Below are 19489 nucleotides of genomic sequence, written 5' to 3'. Positions count from 1 at the left end.
AATGCCAAATGGTACAGCCACTTGGAAGACAGTTTGCCAGTTTCTCACAAAACTAAACATACTTTCACTACATGATCCAGAAATCCTAGGTCTTTATTCAAATGAACTAGGGACTTCCCTGGTGGTCCAGTGGCTAAGACTCTGAGCTCCCAGTGCAGGAGGCCCAGGTTCAACCCCTGGTCAGGGAGCTAGATCCCACATGCTACAACTAAGACCCAGAGCAGCCAAATAAATAAATAAATAAAATTTAAAAAAAAAAAAAAAAATGAACTAACAACTTAAATCCACACAAAAACTTTCATGTGAAAGTTTACAGTTGCTTTATTTGAAACTGCCAAAAACTGGAAGCAATCAAGATGTATTTCAATAGGTGAGTGGATAAGTAGACTGTGGTATAACTATGCAATGGAATATTCTTCAGTGATAAAAAGAAATGAGAGAAAAAAAAAAAAAAGAAATGAGGTATCAAGCCACAAAAGGACATAGAGGAAACTTAAATGAATGCTGCTAAGTGAAGGAAGCCAATCTGAAAAGAATACGCATATTCCAACTATATGACATTCTGAAAAAGGAAAAACTATTGAGATTGTAAAAAATATATCAGTAGTTGTCAAGGATTAGTGGGGTGGAGGGATGAACAGGTGAACCACAGAGGATTTTCAGTGCAATAGTAACACTTTGTATGATATTGTAATGACAGACACATGTCATTATGTGGTTATCAAAACCCATGTAACACACAACACAGGACTGGACCCTAATGCAAACTATGGATTTTAGTTAATAGAAATAAATCCATACTGACTAATCAGGTATAAAAGTTGTATGTGTAACAGTAATGCAAAGGAAAAATACTTACTAAACAGGAAAAATGGGAAGGGGGTATTGTGAGGGAGTATGTAAAAATTTTCCATATTTTCTGTTCAATTTTTATGTAAACCTAAAATTGTGCCTAAAAATCTATAAAAATATAGTCTTTAAAATAATAACAATTCCATCTAAAACAGCATCAAGAAAACTATAAGTACTTATGAACATATTTTATACAATGTACAAAATTTATGTTTAAAACTATAATATACTACAGAAATAAAGATCTGAATAAATAGATATACTGTATTTACAGATTGGAAGACTCAATATATTGACAGCTGTGATGCTAATTTTCCCCAAACTGACAGATTTAATGCAATCCATATAAAAATCACTATGGAATTTTTATACATATTAACAAGTTGATTAAAAAGTGTTTATGGAAAAGAAAATGACTGAGAATAGCCAGACCACTCTTTTAAATACACACACACACAATATACAAGGACAAATATGGCATGATTCCACTCATATAGAGATATCTAGAGTTGTCAAAATTACAGAAACAGAAAGTAGTGAAGGGCCAAAAGAGAGTTGTTGTTTGATGGGTACAGAGCTTCAGTTCCGCAAGATGAAAAAGAGAGGATGTGTTCCACAGCAATGTGAATGTAGTTAACACTACTAAACTATACACTTAAAAATAGGTAAGAGGATACATTTGCGTTACGTGTTTTTCCCACCACAATTAAGAAATTGTTTTTTTAATTTGGAAGACACATTTTAAAGCTACAGTCATTGAAACACATGTGTTACTCAAAATATAAAGTTCAACAACAATCCTCTCCTCTTTGAAGGAAAAGTAGAAACTAAATGCAAGGGGACACTAGGAAACTTTCTTGGCCGTTGAATATCAGTTACACTTATCAAAACTCAATCCAAGAGTTCACTCAAGATCTGTGTATTTCCTTACATGTAACTCAAAATGTAAAATGTGCAGGTCCACAGAGTGGGAATGGAACAAGGGACCCCGTACAGAGTGTAAGACCCTGAAAATGGTGAGGAGTCCAGCGTGGAAGTCCTAGGTCCTCACCCAGCATGGTACGCTGGAGCACAGGCAAGGTGAAAGCATCTTCATTCATGTGGAAGAGGCAGTCTGGCATGGAGCAGCAGAATCCAAGTGAAGTGAGGAGTGAGTGGAGGTCCTATGGGAAATCAGTCACATACAGGCAGATGGATCAGGTAAGTAAACATACTGAACAATGACAGGTTTTACACTGTAAGAGAATTACAGAAATGGAAAGGGAAAAAACTAGAATGAACGGGGTGGTATTGAACTGGCATTGGAAGTATCAATGTAAACTCATGATATTATATATACATGTACATGTATGTTATTGTTTAGTCGCTAAGTTCTGTCTGACTCATTTGCGACCCCATGGACTGTAGCTCACCAGGCTCCTCTATCCATGGGATTTCCCAGGCAAGAATGCTGGAGTGGGTTGCCATTTCCTTCTCCAGGAGATCTTCCTGACTGAGGGATCAAACCCAGGTTGCCTGCATTACAAGCAGATTCTTTACCACTGAGTCACCAGGGAAGCCCCATACATACATATACTTGACAAACAAACACAGCAATAAAATAATTATGAGCTCCACCCACTACCAGGGCCTGAGAGGAACAACACTCAACAGCATGAGCACATCTGGCACCCAGATTTCGGTTTTAAAACCGTTCTCAAGGATCCAGAGTTCCTCAGAAATGGCTGATTCCAGAGCTAAGGCAGTGGAGTACAAGATGAGCCCAGAAAATCAAGGTAAGAAAGTGATCAATGAATGATGGGGACGTTCAAAAGGACACAAGGGACACACAGGGATTCAGTGGCCAAATATGAACATCAAAATAAATTACACTCAGGCCTCCCTAATGGTCCAGTGGTTAAGAATCTTTCTGCCAATGCAGGGGAAAGTGAAGAAAGTGTTAGACACTCAGTCATGTCTGACTCTCTGTGACCCCATGGACTGTAGTCAACCAGGTGCCTCTGTCCATGGGATTTTCCAGGCAAGTATACTAGAGTGGGTTGTCATTCCCTTTTCCAGGGGATGTTCCTGACCCAAGGATTGAACCTGGGTCTCCTGCATTGCAGGCAGATTCTTTAACCATTTGAGCCACCTGGGAAGCCCTAAACTTTATTTGGCTGCATCAGGTAGTTGCTGCATGTGGGATCTAGTTCCCTGACCAAAGATCAAACCCTGGCCCCCTGCACTGGGAGTGCAGAGTCTTAACAACTGGATCACCAGGAAAGTCAATATCCATATCAGGACTTCCCTGATGGGCTAGTAGTTAAGAATCTGCTTTGCAGCACAAGGGACATGGATTCAATCCCTGGTCAGGGAACTAAGTCCATGTGCAATGGGTTCAATTCCTACTCCGGGATGGTCCCACAAGCCACAAGGCAGCTAAGCCCATTTGCTACAACTACTGAGCCAGTGCTCTAGACTCCTCAGGCCACAACTACTGAGCACACACGCTGCAACAACTGAAACCTGCGCATCCTAGGTCTGTGCTCAGCAACGAGAAGCCACCACAATGAGAAGCCGGGGCACCACAATGAAGAGGAGCCCGCACTCGCCACAGCTAGAGAAAAGCCCACACGCAGCAACAAAGACCCACCACAGCCAAAAAGAAAGAAAGAAATCTTTACAAAAAAAAAAATCACAGTAACAGATTATAACCCACTGAACAAACTAATAAACTAGGGATTTATACAGACATAACTGAATACATTAAAACCCTGAATACGATTTGACCATACTATACTGTTAAGGACATCCACTGAGTGTTATTTTTAATATTAAGAAACTAGAGTCAACTTAAATTCCCATGATTAGAATGGCTAAAAAAACAAAGTATCTCCATATATGGAATAGTATAAGCTACTGAAAAGAAAAAAAGGTAGATTTATCATGTGCTCGGAAAAGAAAACCAAATACAGTATTACAGTATGATGGGGGGAAAAAGGTCTGTTGCACAATCGTATGTATAGTATGACCCCACTTTTTTAAAAAAACAGTTAAAATCCTTTTGCAGTCTCTCATGTGAATACAGTCTGTGTGTATTTAGAAAGAAATCTGATAGGATACATTAGAAACTGAAACCAGTTAATCTCTGAAGAACACAATTAAAGGGCAAAGAATGAAATTTTAAATTTCTATTTTATATCTCTGCATTCTAAATAATTTTAAATAAGCATGTACTACTTTAGTTATTTAAACTTCTATCTTGCTATTTCACAGAAACAAAAAGTCCTATGACTACCACCAAACCTCCTTCCTGTCTCATAAAGGAGAGGTGGCCCTCCTGCCCAAGTCAAATCACTTCTACAAACTTTACTGTATTATTGCTCTTAACTTTATCCTTCTCTGTTGACTTCCTATAGTGAGCATTAAACACGTCCACAACCTTACCATTAAAAACACAAGCTCTAACACTCATCCCTTGATCACTATTTCCTGTCTGGCAGCCATTCTGTCTCTCCCCAAAGGCCCATCACAACCAAACTGAAGAGCTGTCCTCACTAGATGTTTTTGTTTCCTCATTCCTGAACTCACTGCAATAAAGTTTTTAATCCCATCCCTCCAAACCATTGATCTCCTTCTCCACCCAGGTAAACCACATCCTTGAGGAAAAAATTCAAGAAACACGTTTTAGTCATCTTCTTATTCTCCTGACCCTGACAGCCTTTTAGTCTTTCTTAAAATATCCTTTCCGGTTCGGGTTCTCGCGGTCACTGTCTCCCAGGCTTTCCTCCTGTCTCTCACCGCTCCTTCTTGCTCAGCCTGCCCCTAACTGCTTCATTTCCTCCCAATACTGGCGCAGGCCTACCTCTTTTCCCACTCAAAACCACTCCCACGGTGTCTAGTCATGTGTTCATTCAAAAGATATTTAATAAGTGTCCACTGTACAAAAGACACTGTTCCAAAGTACTGAAGTTATTGTTCAAAGCACTCCTACATGTTCATTTATATGCTGATGAATCTTAATTTGTATTTCCAGCTAACACCCTTCTCCTGTGTTTGAGATGTATATACTCAGGGGTATATTCTTCTACCTCACCATAGAAAATTCGGACACCTCAATTTCAGTAGTCTGAATTAAGCTCATCTTCTCTTGGTTCCCACTTCTCCCACCATCCGTCTCCTCCCCAAGAAAATGTCAAACCTACTTTCTTCTCTTGGGTTCTTTCTTCAGTGAATACTAGACTAACCATCTACCCAGTGACCTAAACAAGACACAAAGGAATTTTAGCTCTTAAATAACACTCAAGTCTCTAAGCTTTCCTCAGTCTTCATTAGTATCACTCTGGAAAGAAACCATTCTCCCACAGGAATGAAACAATCTCTCAACTGATCTTGCTTTCAGGTTTCTCCCTTCAACTCCCTTACCTCTCTCTCCAAACCAATTTGTGTAGCACTCTAGCCAGAGGGAACTTTCTAAAAGCAAGTCTAATCATGTCATCCTCCAACTTGAAGGCCTACAACAGCTTCCCAATGCACTTGAAAAATGCTTCCCAGGTGGCTCAGTGGGGGCTTACAGTCCTTCCTGACCTGGGACGTGTTCACCTTTACAGCTTCATGTCAGTTAAATCACTCCCTCGTGTTACATGCTAATGAATACCAAACTTACTTCATTTTCACCATAGGGCCCTTGGCCTGGATCCCACTTTGATCTCTGCTCCTTAGTTCGTTAACTCATGCTCCTCTTTAGCTTTTACTTTAAACGCATCTTTCTCTAGAAAACTTTTCCTTTGACTCGATTCTGGGTTTTAGGCCCCTCTTACAGACTCTTTTAGAGTCCCCAAATAGCATTAACCACTGCACACTGTAACTGCTTGTTCACTGGCATATTATTCTGTGAAGATAGGAACTCTCATTCACCATTTTATTCATAGGGCCTGGCATAGTAGGTTCTCAAATATTCAATGAATAAAGGAATATATAATAAATGAGTTCTCAATCTTGGTTTTCAACCAAAGAACAGATTTAATAGGTTGATCTAAGAGATCATAATTCCTGCCATCATTCTCAAGAGAAAGAAAAATGTAATAATTCAAAGTACCAGGATGACTATATCCTGCTTAGTTATATGCAATGTGTTAACTGTAGAAAAGGCACTAATCATTAGGAAAGTATGACCCAAATTTTTACCCATCTTAGGTGTCATAAGACAGCATCAGAAAATTAAATCTAACGACCAAGATACTAAATGGTCTCACCTGAGAGTTTCTCTGGCATTATCACTATTTAATTCCTAGATATTTTCTAAGCCATGCAAAAACAGCCTGTTGAACACAGACACACAGTTGGTGAAGTAGAAGACCAAAGCCAGAAATCTGCAAATTTATTTTCAGCCCTGACACCAACTTCCTCCATTTGATTCACTTTCTCCCACAAAAAAGGGACATATCTGAAACTTACCATATCTTTATGGTAAGATTTAAATTGTCCTTACAGAAAAAAGAGAGGGAAAGAAAAGGAAAGGAAAGAGAGAAGTATGTACAGGATACTTACAATTTTCAGTTCTGCATGTAAGGAGCTTGGAAGTCACCACTCTAACAGGTAAAAACTCTAGGAACTTAAAAATCAACAGCTCTCAGGTCCATAAACGAGGGAAGAGTATAGGCCAAACTACTAATGCCCAGATTGGAGAAGGACAAGTGAAAACAGGGAGTCACAGCTTACTGGAGTAGATGGTATGTGGCAGGAACCAGTGCCAGGGAAGGAAAACCTGAACTGTAACTGACGAATTTCTGGATGCTCAGTGTAAATAGCTCTAAGGGTTAAAGGTTTCAGGTCACAGGAGGGACCCCACAATTTTGTGAGATTTGCCTCCAGGAGCTCGACCAGGTTCCCACAGCAAATATTAGAGGGGAAAAAAAAAAAATCCCCTTGAGCTTTCAGTCGGGGAACAGAAAAGTGAACTATTTTTAAATATGCCAGAGGACTCTGTTTTTTAAGGATGCCTACCCTCTGGAGAAAATAGTTAATCACAGCCTAACTTGCTAGGGTATTATTTGTCAGAGCCTAACTAACCTGGGAAAAGAGAACTACTCAACTCCAGCTCCCTCTAGCCTTCCATATGATGGAAGGGAAATGCCCAACCCCAAACGACTCTAGCCATCCTGTTCCACAAAAGTGAGACACACATGAAACTCACAGTTCAGAGAAACAGGATCACCAGAAGACTGACACCTAATCACAGGACTATAGAATGCTTCCCCTCCCCTTATACCTTGCCATTTTATTATGAAAGGCCTATTTACAGCAATTCCTTTTACCAGGTATATCATATCTGGCTATCAAGAAAAAATTACAAGGCATACTAAAAGGTAAAAAATGCAATGTGAAGAGACAGAGCAAGGAACAGAACAAGAGATGGCAAGAATGATGGCATTATCAGACCAGGAATTTAAAACAACTATTATTAACAAGCTAAGAGCTCTAATGTCCTTCAGAAGTTGAATAGATAAACTGTGGTATATCCAGACATCCAGAATATTGAAGTGAAGTGAAGTGAAAGTCGCTCGGTTGTGTCTAACTCTTGGCGACCCCATGGACTATAGAGTCCATGGAATTCTCTAGGCCAGAATACTGGAATCGGTAGCCTTTCCCTTCTCCGGGGGATCCTCCCAACCCAGGCATCGAACCCAGCTCTCCCACGTTGCAGGAGGATTCTTTACCATCTGAGCTGCCAAGGAAGCCCAAAAATACTGAGAGGGTAGCCTATCCCTTCTCCAGCATATCTTCTAGACCCAGGAATCAAACTGGGGTCTCCTGCGTTGCAGGCAGAGTCTTTACCAGCTGAGCTATCAGAAAGCCCAAATATCCAGAATATTATTCAACATTAAAAAGAAATGAGCTATCAACCTACAAAAAGAAAGAAGAAATTTAAATGCATATTAGTAAGTGAAAGAAGCTAATCTGAAAATGCTATATACTGTATGATTCCAACTATACAACATTCTGCAAAAGGCAGAACTACAGAGACAGTAAAAAAGATCAGCAGTTACCATGGGAAGGGTGGTGGGTGAACAAGTGCAGCACAGACGATTTTCAGGGTGGCCAAACTACTGTTTGATACTATAACAGTGGATACGTGTCATTTTACATGTCCAAATTATGAACATGTTGGAAATTATTATATGGACATTATGTCCAAATTCACATAATGTACACCACCAAAAAAATCCTCCTGTGCTTCCAGCAGGGGGAGGAAAAAAATAAACTATTTTGAAATATGCCAGAAGCTTAAAGTACAGGATTTAGATAATTATGATGTGTCAGTGCTGGTTCATCGATCGTAACAACAGTACCACTCTGATGGAGGATACTGATAATGGGGGAGGCCACGCATGTGTAGGAGCAGAGGGTATATGGGAAGTCTCTGTACATTCCTCTTAATTTTGCCATGAATCTAAAACTACTCTTAAAAAATGAAGTCCTAAAAAAAAAAAAAATGAAGTCCTTAAAAAAAGAGAAAAATTCCCTGGTGGTCCAGTGGTCAGGGCTCAGCACTATCACTACTGGGACCTGGGCCCTGCTTGGGGGAACTAAGATCTCACAAGCCTTGCAGAATGCCCCATCCCCCCAAAAAAGATACACAGATATGTGTTTTAAAATACTATTTCTAATAAAAGAAACAAAAGGACTTACAGCAATTACTGAAGGAGTCTGCACAATTTCTTGGTGTCAAAAAGGAAAAGTACAAGCACATGTAATTACTCAGAGTGGAGTTCCTTTTTCTTCAAAGTGGAGTTATTAATAACCAAACATTTACTGACTGTCTCTTATGTGCCTAAAACGAGGATAGTCACCAGGGATGTAACAGTGAACTCACCAAATACACAGTTCTAGTGCTCACAGAGTTTACAGTCTACAGTGGGCATCACAAAGAATCACATGAATAAATAAAAAACTACAAATTTGCGTCATGCTACAAAGACCTGCTGAAGATAATGGGGAAGTCAAAAGGGAGAGTTTTAGAAAGAGGGTGATCAAGGCCTTTAGTAGAAGCTACATTTAAATACTGTCCTCAAGGATGAGAAGAAGCCAACCATGTCAAGAGCTGGGATCAGAGCCTCCAGAAAGAGAAAAACCCAGTAGAGGCTCTTAGTAGAAGCAGACCAGCAAGGCAGGTGATTACAAGGGAAGAGGTAGCAGGAGTCCACCCTTCAGGATTTATAGGTTACTGATAATCCACCATTATCAAATGAGAAGCCATTTAAGCATTTAAAGTAGGGAAGTGACATTTATATTTAAAAGGTGCTTAGGTTTATAACAGACATTTATATTTTTATATCACCTCACGCCAGTCAGAATGGCCATCACCAAAAAATCTACAAACAATAAACTCTGCTGGAGAGGGTATGGAGGAAAGAGAATCCTACACTATCGGTGGGAATGTAAACTGGTACAACCACTATGGAGAACAGCATACAGAGGTTCCTTAAGAAACTAAAAATAGGGAGGGGGGATCGGGATGGGGAACACATGTAAATCCATGGCTGATTCATGTCAATGTATGGCAAAAACCACTACAATATTGTAGAGTAATTACCCTTCAACTAATAAAAATAAATGGAAAAAAAAAAAGAAACTAAAAACAGAACTACCATATACATGACCCAGCAACCCCACTCCTGGGCAAATACCTGGAGAATACTGTAATCCCAAAAGATACATGCACCCCCAATGCTCACTGCAGCACTATTTACAACAGCCAGGACATGGAAGCAACCTAAATGTCCATCAACAGAGGAATGGACACAGATGTGATACATATATACAATGGAGTATTATTCAGCCATAAAAAAGAATGAAAATTGTGCACATTTGCAGAGACATGAATGGACCCAGACACTGTCATACAGAGTGAAATGAGTCAGAAATAGAAAAACAAATATTGTACATTAATGCACATATGCAGAATCTAGAAAAGCATACAGATGAACCTATTTGCAAAGCAGAAATAGAGAAACAGATGTATGGACACCAAAATGGGAAAGTGGGATGAGATAAATTGGAAAATCTGGATTGATATATATACACTACTGAGTATAAAATAGGTAATTAATGACAAAACGTGGTCCACTGGAGAAGGGAATGGCAAACCACTTCAGTATTCTTGCCTTGAGAACCCCATGAGAAGTATGAAAAGGCAAAAAGATAGGACACTGAAAGATGAACTCCCCAGGTCAGTAGGTGCCCAATATGATACTGGAGATCAGTGGAGAAATAATGCCAAAAGAATGAAAAGATGGAGTCAAAGCAAAAACAACACCCAGCTGTGGATGTGACTGGTGATGGAAGTAAAGTCCAATGTTGTAAAGAGCAATACTGCATAAAAACCTGGAATGTTATATCCATCTATCAAGGCAAATTGGAAGTGGTCAAACAAGAGATGCAGTGAACATCAACATTTTAGGAATCAGCAAACTAAAATGTACTGGATTGGGTGAACTGAACTCACATTGACCATTATATCTACTACTATGGGCAAGAATCCCTTTGAAGAAAGGGAGTAGCCATCATAGTCAACAAAAGTGTCTGAAATGCAGTACTTGGATGCCATCTCAAAAATGACAGAATGATCTCTGTTCATTTGCAAGGCAAACCATTCAATATCACAGTAATCCAAGTCTATGCCTCGAACAGAAATGCTGAAGAAGCTAAAGTAAATGGTTCTATGAAGACCTACAAGACCTTCTAGAACTAACACCCAAAAAAGATGTTCATTATAGGGGACTGGAATGCAAAAGTAGGAAGTCAAGAGATACCTGGAGTAACAGGCAAATTTGGCCTTGGAGTACAGAATGAAGTAGGCAAAGGCTAATAGAGTTTTGCCAAGAGAATGCACTGATAACAGCAAATACCTCTTCGACAACATAAGAGGACTCTACACATGGATACCACCAGATGGTCAATACTGAAATCAGATTGGTTATATTCTTTGAAACCAAAGATGGAGAAGCTCTATATACTGTCAGCAAAAACAAGACCAGGAGCTGACTGTGGCTCAGATCATGAACTCCTTACTGCCAAATTCAGACTTAAATTGAAGAAAGTAGGGAAAACCACTAGACCATTCAGGTATGACCTAAATCAAATCCCTTATGATTATACAATGGAAGTGACAAATAGATTCAAGGGATTAGCTCTGACACAGTGCCTGAAGAACTATGGATGGAGGTTTGTGACTTTGTACAGGAGGCAGGGATCAAGACCATCTCAAAAAAAAAAAAAAAAAGAAAGAAAGAAATGCAAAAAGGCAAAATGGATTCTGAGGAGGCCTTACAAATAGCTATGAAAAGAAGAGATGTGAAAGGCAAAGGAGAAAAGGAAAGATATATCCATTTGAATGCAGAGTTCCAAAGAACAGCAAGGAGAGATAAGAAAGCCTTCCTCGGTGATCAATGCAAAGAAATAGAGGAAAACAATAGAATGGGAAAGACTAGAGATCTCTTCAAGAAAATTAGAGATACCAAGGGAAAACTTCATACAAAGATGGGCACTATAAAGGACAGAAACGGTATGGACATAACAGAAGCAGAAGATATTAAGAAGAGGTGGCAAGAATACACAGAAGAACTATACAAAAAAGATCCTCACGACCCAGATAATCACGATGATATGATCACTCACCTAGAGCCAGACATCCTGGAATGGGAAGTCAAGTAGGTCTTAGGAAGCATCACTACAAACAAAGCTAGTGGAAGTGATGGAATTCCAGTTGAGCTATTTCAAATCCTAAAAGATGATGCTGTGAAAGTGTTGCACTCAATATGCCAGCAAATTTGGAAAACTCAGCAGTGGCCAGAGGACTAGAAAAGGTCAGTTTTCATTCCAATCCCAAAGAAAGGCAATGCCAAAGAATGTTCAAACTACCACACAACTGCACTCATCTCACACACTAGTAAAGTAATGCTCAAAATTCTCCAAGCCAAGCTTTAACAGTATGTGAACCGTAAACCTCTAGATGTTCAAGCTGGATTTAGAAAAGGCAGAAGAACCAGAAATCAAATTGCCAACATCTACTGGATCATCAAAACAGCAAGAGAGTTCCAGAAAAACATCTACTTCTGTTTTGTTGACTATGCCAAAGCCTTTGACTGTGTGGACCACAACAAACTGTCAAAAAATCTGAGAGAGATGGGAATACCACACCACCTGACCTGCCTCTTGAGAAATCTGTATGCAGGTCAGGAAGCAACAGTTAGAACTGGACATGGAACAACAGACTGGTTCCAGACTGGGAAAGGAGTATGTCAAGGCTGTATATTGTCACCCTGCTTATTTAACTTATATGCAGAGCACATCATGAGAAATGCTGGGCTGGAGGAAGCACAAGCTGGAATCAAGATTGCTGGGAGAAATATTAATAACCTCAGATATGCAGATGACACCACCCTTATGGCAGAAAGCAAAGAAGAACTAAAGAGCCTCTTGATGAAAGTGAAAGAGGAGAGTGAAAAAGTTGGCTTAAAGCTCAACATTCAGAAAACTAAGATCATGGCATCCAGTCCCATCACTTCATGGCAAATAGATGGGGAAACAATAAAAACAGTGAGAGACTATTTTTTTTGGCTCCAAAATCACTAAGGATGCTGACTGCAGCCATGAAATTAAAAGACGCTTGCTCCTAGGAAGAAAAGTTATGACCAACCTAGACAACATATTAAAAAGCAGAGACATTACTTTGCCAACAAAGGTCCGTCTAGTCAAAGCTATGGTTTTTCCAGTAGTCATGTATGGATGTGAGAGTTGGATTATAAAGAAAGCTGAGCACTGAAGAATGATGCTTTTGAACTGTGGTGTTGGAGAAGACTCTTGAGAGTCCCTTGGACTGCAAGGAGATACAACCAGTCCATCCTAAAGGAAATCAGTCCTGAATATTCATTGGAAGGACTGATGCTGAAGCTGAAACTCCAATACTTTGGCCACCTGATTCGAAGAACTGACTCATTGGAAAAGATCCTGATGCTGGGAAAGACTGAAGGCAAGAGGAGAAGGGGACAACAGAGGATGAGATGGTTGGATGGTATCACCAACTCGATGGACATGAATTTGAGCAAGCTCCAGGAATTGGTGATAGACAGGGAAGCCTGGCAAGCTACAGTCCATGGGGTCACAAAGTGTCGGACATGACTGAGCAACTCAACTGAACTGATGGGCCAGGCACTATATTAGGCAACTACAGATACACTGATAAATAAGACATGGGCCTTGTCCTCCCTAAACTTATAGTCTAATAGAGGAATTACAATTATAGATGCTAAGGTAAGATTTCATATAACAAGCACTGGATGCAAAAAGGAGAGATATATACAGATGATGCTCTCTTAATTAACTTGCCAGCTTATGAGACATACTTCAATTACTGTCTATACTTACACTAGCTGGGTGGTTAGTAGGAGGCCTTTTCCTTTAGTACCTGCTCCCTTCTGCCCCATCAGCCAGGCTGGGTGCTTCCTTAGGATCAGTAGTCTGTTCACAATAGGTATACTTACTATTTTAATTATGTATTATATAAAGTGACTAAATATGAATAAAAAAAGGTGTTTCCATGAAAAATGAACTGAATGCTTTGGAAAGACTTAATGAAGGCAAACTGCTAAAAGAAATTGCTGATGAATTAGGTATGGGCAAGACAACAGTTAAAAAACTGTTTTGGTGGGACTAAAAAAATCTAGAAACGTTATGCATTTTATAACATTATGCATTTATCTCAGGGGTAAAGAACTCATTTTCCTTAAAGAAACAATTTGGAAATCACAGATGATGTGTTAAAGGTGCAGTCTAAAAAAAAAAAAAAAAGGTGCAGTCTGTGAAAGAAAGTCAGCAGAACTCTACTCAGAAGACCCTCACTAAGAAAAGGCCCTGGTCCACATCAAAACATCTGTGAATGTATGTATATTTATTTACAAATTTAAATAAAATGCTTAGGGATTGTGTCTTTTTTTCTTTTTTAAGAATCTCTGCTGTAACTGACTTCTGGGGCTGACTGACCAACTACTGGTCCAATTATCGCAGGTAAGAATGTGTCCCCACTCGCAGGCTGATAGCAAAATGGGTTTATATTCCCTTGGTCCAAACTAACCAGGTAGCAGAGAAGGCTGACTTGGGGTTTTATAAAATAGGCCCATTCTATGTCTCTCAAACAAAATACAGGTGGAATTTTAGCCATACTTCCAGAGACGGAGACGCTAACCTTTGTAAGCATGAGCAGCATACTGACTACTCACAGGCTGAAGCGTGGGCCAAGAGATGAAGTATGCCCTGAAGGCCAGGCCAGCCTGGCTCACAGCTCTGAACAAAGCTTGTTCGTGGATTCAAGTATCTCACGTTCCAACCTGGCATGTGATGTCATCTCTGAAGGAGAAATGCCTCAGATGATGTTTTATTGAGAAAAGTCCTAACTTTCAAGAAGGAGCGAGATCCGTTCCCAGAACCCCTTGATAGTCAGTCTAATACACTTCTGTTAATTTGCACAGCATGCTGGATTCCTGTCCCACATAAGAAGATAGCAGGCACTGAAACTGAAGCAACATCATTAGCCTCCCACCCGCGCTTCATGCCATCAAGACGCGATCTGTCAAGGGAGGCCACACAGCGCCTCACGTCAAGAGAAGTCTGCAGGAATGGAAAACCGAGGGAAAAGGGAGGCTTCGGCAGAGCTTCGGTCTCCTGACAATATTTTTAAAAGACTTCTTTAACATACAGAGGATCTCATTGATGGAGGAGAGAAAAATATCAACCCCCTCATTTTTTTTCCTTTAAAGACAAGGGAATGGTTCAGAGGAGAGAAAAGAACTGGGAAAGCCTTTGTATATTGAGAGTTGAGTTTATTTTTATTTTCTTTGCCAACAGAGGCAAGGTAATTCTATAAGCGTCATTTAACTTTCTCACTAGAAACAAACTGGAGTGAGGCAGTTAACGCCTTGTTTTCTACGTCTCCCATTCCCACTCCAGGATCACTGTTTCCCCAGAAAATTAAATTGGTACTCGCACAATGGCACCCAAATGCGTGCTTTCAAAGGCATATCCCAAAACTAATGGGATCCTCAAGGAGAGGATGAGTAGCTATTTCCCATTTCAATTTGCAGTCAGAAAATCTGTGGGTCTCTAATTTCCTTCATTAGGGGTGGGCCCCAGTGACCTCAAGGATCCCTCTCCTTCCAAAGGAATAAAAGGAAATGAGTCTCAATAACAGCTGTTAAATTTTAGGTCAGGTATCAGCAAGAAATTCTTAATCTGGGGGCTGTCAATCAATGGAACAGGTTTCAAAATAGGTTGTGGAATCTTCTTCCCTGGAAACAGATAAAAATAGGCTAGGCGCTGCCATCTGTCTTGGTAGGGTGCATCCCTTCCAAGAGGTGGGTGAACAAACCCTGCTTCCCTCCGAGGGAGTCTACAAAGAAGTGATTAGGTTTTTGAGGGAAAAAGGAGAGAGGGTGCAGTCCATCTGAGCCTCGTTGTAAAGCTGGGGGTTAGGTAGCTGAGAATTCCTATGGAAAGGGAAGATTTAAACTGAAAAGAGGAAGATCCGAGGAGACAAAGACGGAAATAACCGCACAGCTCTGAGCTCTTTGGGGAGAGCTGAACCAATCTGCTTCTCAGCTACAGTAGCTCCGCTTGGTCCTGGGGACAGTGAGCTCAGCCACAGATCCTTGGGGAGGGTATTATTCCCCTCCCTAGCTCCCAAACGAGTGTATACATGATGCCTAAGCAGAAGATGGGAAATGTCAAATAAATCCAATATCTCCCAGGTGACCAGCAGCACCCACAGAGCATTTCCAAAAAATTTTCCTTTAAAAGGCACACTTTTCTTTGCTTGGCCACCTGAAATCCTACCCACTTCCTGCATTTCCTTCATTGCTATGGAAAGCTCTCTTGGGACATGAAAAGGAATGAAACCTTCATGGACCTTTAGAAACCTAACTCCAAAGGGAAATGCAAGAAACAGCATCACTGTGGCCTGGAACCTCTGCAAAACTGGAGCTGTCCCTCTCTCTGCAGACGTGAGCCAACCTTTGACCCCATCTCTGTGCAACCACATCAAATACACACACTTGGGGCTCTCAACTAAGTCTTTGTTCTGACACTGTCTTCCCACAGCACACTGGAGTCAGTCACATGGCGCTGTCACAGGGGCCTTTGGGTACCCAACTTTGCTGGTAGACACAACACAGGAAGCCCACTGTTTTCTCAGCCCATATAGTACAAGAGGCCCCTGCAGGAGAGCAGTGAGGTCAACGAGTCAACAGCAGGGACTCACGGAGCTGAGGTCCTCAGCAAACTAGAGATGGAGGTGAGGGATGGTCACCAGCTGTTGAAAGCGAGACAGTTAAGGGCGTGCAAGGTAAAACCAGTGCCCGAGGCTCAATTCTTTAAAGAAGAATTTTTTCTGGTGGGGGTTGCCAGCTAAGGAGAAACTCGAAGCTCAAGCATGCAGCCTAGTGACTTTTTCCCCTTTCAGCAAAGCCAGAGAAATTTGCAAAGATAACTAGGAGAAAATCAATACTGCAGAGCCCCAGATTTAAGAGGAGCCTTTGCAGAGGAGAGATCTGAGTCTGTTCTGTCCTTCCCGCTGTCCTAGTCAGACGAGATGGTGCTTCTATCCTCACAGAACGTAACTAGACTTGCCAAGAAGAACGAGCAGATAATGGATAGAAAAGCTGCCTATAAACCCACGCATCCCAAAACAAATGAAAGAATAAGACTGTCATCACTGCTAACACACATGGGCTGTCCCCCAAATGGGTGGTGAAATAGGAGCAATGTCACCCTAGAAAATCGAGACTGCATCCTGAGTCACCCCTATAGAGGCTCTAGGGGTTCTGCTAGGTAGGACACCACCTTCTATCTTGTTGGTCTGGGGGCAATGCCAGCTATGAAAAGGAGCAGGCACCTTCCCTTCCTTTGCTGGACACGACACATCAGCCTGGCCAGACATCTGAACCCTCTGGAATGTGCCAGACACTCCGGTCAAAATCCAGGACTTAGGATCAGCATTTCCGCAAGTGTCTCTCCTCAGAACCCAGCTCAGGTGCAAAGGGAGAGTTCTCTCCCAGACCCACCCTACAGAACTATGAATATTCAGGGTTTGCTCATTTTTTCAGAGCTGGCATCCTCAACACTTTGGGGATTCATTCATCAGACATGGGATTCGGATTGCTTGAGGCCTTGGGGAACCGCAACTAAGCAGCAGCAAGCTGGTTTCCATGGAGGAGCCGGAGCAGACAATCCAGGAGTGGGTGTCCTCCAGAGGCAGTCTCCTCCACCACCCATCACCTCTGGCTCTCCCCAGCAGACCACGGGGAAACCAGATAGATAGGTGAGTGATGTCCTCTTCTTCAAGCTCTACTAAGAAGGAGAACCCACTTGAACTTTCTGTAGACTGCAGCTGGAAAAAGGAGGGAAGGAGGCAACAACAGTGGAGTAACCAATCCACCAGCTTCCCATCCACTCATAACTCAACCTGATAATAAGGCTGGCAGGCTGCCAGCCTGTATTCTCTGCCGCAGGATAAAGCTGAAAAGGCTGTGAAATCGGAGTGTGGGACAGGGAAGAGAGCACTGGATTAGACATCAAAAGATCTTAGACGGGGGATTAGTTAATGCAAACGAGCCAGAGGAAATCCGGGGGGATGTAGAAATCCTCAATATCTTGAGCATGATTGTGGTTACACAAGTGTGTACACTTGTCAAAATCCACCAAACTCTAGGTTTTAAGCAGGTGAATTTTCTAGTATATAAATCACACCTTAGTACATTTTTTTTTAAATCTGCACTCTAAAATTCTGAAAATGAAAGTGAAAGCCGCTCAATCATGTCCAACTCTTTGCGACCCCATGGACTGTAGCCTGCCAGGCTCTTCTGTCCATGGAATTCTCTAGGCCAGAATACTGGTGTGGGTAGCTCTTCCCTTCTCCAGGGCATCTTCCTAACCCAGGGATGGAACCCAAGTCTCCCGAATTACAGGTGGATTCTTTACCATCTGAGCCACCAGGGAAGCCCAAAAGTACGGGAATGGGTAGCCTATCCCTTCTCCAGGTAATCTGTCTGACCCAGGAATCAAACTGGGGTCTCCTGCATCACAGGTGGATTCTTTACCAGCTGAGCCACCAGAAATTCTAATTTACCCTTATTAATTGTGGGACCTTGGACAAGACACTTACCTACCTAATGCTTCACTTTCCCCAACTGTTAAATGGTTTTAATAATTTCTGCCCTGCTTACCTTACAGAATTTTAAGGTCACATGACATCATACATGTGACTCAATTTCAAAAAGCACAAAATGCTAATCTGTTATGAGGTAACTACAATCATGTTTGCTCCCTGACTCTTGGGATCTCCTTGCTATCTATTTCCTGATGATCTGCAGGTGTGGAGGGAAATTCTGTTCTATTTAATAGCTGATGGTTTCAAAAATCTTTCCTCTGGAAAACTCTGACCTGAGTGTTCTTTCCATTTGCCCACCTCTTCACTAGGTAAAGGTCAGTTTCTGTGAGAGTGGGGGCCCTTCTGGTTCCCACAGATAAGCGCCCAACATGGAGCACGGCCACCCAGTCAGAAAGCAGACACCACGGCAGATACCATTCTGGAAGCATGCACCCGCCCCTTCCTGGGGAAACTAGTGAGCAGGCATCTTACACGTGCCCACAGGGCACTCTTTCAGGCAGAGGAAAAGGAAAGAAAATGCAGGATCTTCTCACAGAAGGACAAAAGGGGAAAAACTTGGAAGCCTGGGAGGTTAGGTACAAACTCACTCAGCTAAAATTAGCTAAAAGAGACTGAGATCATCAAATCCAACTCCGTCATTATCAAAATTAGAAAACTAATTCTCTGAGAAGGCAAGAGTTCAAGGCTAAGCAAAACTGGTAAGTAGGTTCAGCCGCAGGTGCCTCAGCCTCCTAGCTCTGGCTGTATGCACATGGGCACTTTTCCCTGAGATGCTCTGCTTCCCTAATTTGGCATCTAGTAGACCTGGACCCTTATCAAAACCTCTTACAGGAAACAAACACAATCTCACTCTCAAGTATAAATAAATAACACTTTCAAGTAAGGGAAGGAAAGAGACCATAAACCTGTTTTTGTAACAGGTGAAGCCAAGAATGGAAGAGACATCTTCAGCCCATTCCCCTCATAGCGGACCTTGACAACAGCCCCCAGTCACACCCAGTAGCCCGTTTTCTGCCCAGCCTCAGGCAAATGGAGAACTAAAGCTTGAAACCGTTCCAGATAAGTTCAAGTGGCTTTACAAAGAAGTTCAAGTGGGCCTGCAGAGATGTGGGTCTTATCTGCAAGACTGCCATATGATCTTACAGACCTTGGGCTGTAAGTGGCAACACTGCCCCCCAGTAAGGCGTATTATCCATCCTGCGTTAATGGGAATCAGAGATCCACATACAGTCCTGCCACTCATCCTGGCAAATGCTCTTTTTCAATCCATCTTGGGAATACCATTCATTCTGGGATAAAGAAGACATGGTATATCTATCTATCTATATATATAATGGAATATTACTCAGCCATAAAAAAGAATAAGATAATGTCATCTGCAACAACATGGATGAACCTAGAGATTATTATACTAAGTAAAGTAAGTTAGAAAGAGAA

At 41.4% G+C, this 19489-nt stretch overlaps 1 protein-coding gene across 5 annotated transcripts in view; it reads right to left on the bottom strand.

Annotated features, from left to right (window-relative positions):
- Positions 1–19489, bottom strand: part of CSNK1G1 (casein kinase 1 gamma 1) — a 161659-nt gene that overhangs the window by 115610 nt on the left and 26560 nt on the right. Inside the window, exon 2 of one of the 5 annotated variants that reach the window (XM_043471700.1) lies at positions 1904–2015. The exons of the other annotated variants lie outside the window; for them this stretch is intronic. The gene's annotated coding sequence lies outside the window, so the exon portion shown is untranslated. The remainder of the gene's footprint in view (positions 1–1903; positions 2016–19489) is intronic. 5 annotated transcript variants of the gene reach the window in all.

This window comes from Cervus canadensis, chromosome 6 (genome assembly GCF_019320065.1).
Source record: "Cervus canadensis isolate Bull #8, Minnesota chromosome 6, ASM1932006v1, whole genome shotgun sequence".
Taxonomy (NCBI): Eukaryota; Metazoa; Chordata; class Mammalia; order Artiodactyla; family Cervidae; genus Cervus; species Cervus canadensis.
Note: the sequence above shows the minus strand (reverse complement) of the source record. Positions and strands in the feature narration are given on the sequence as shown.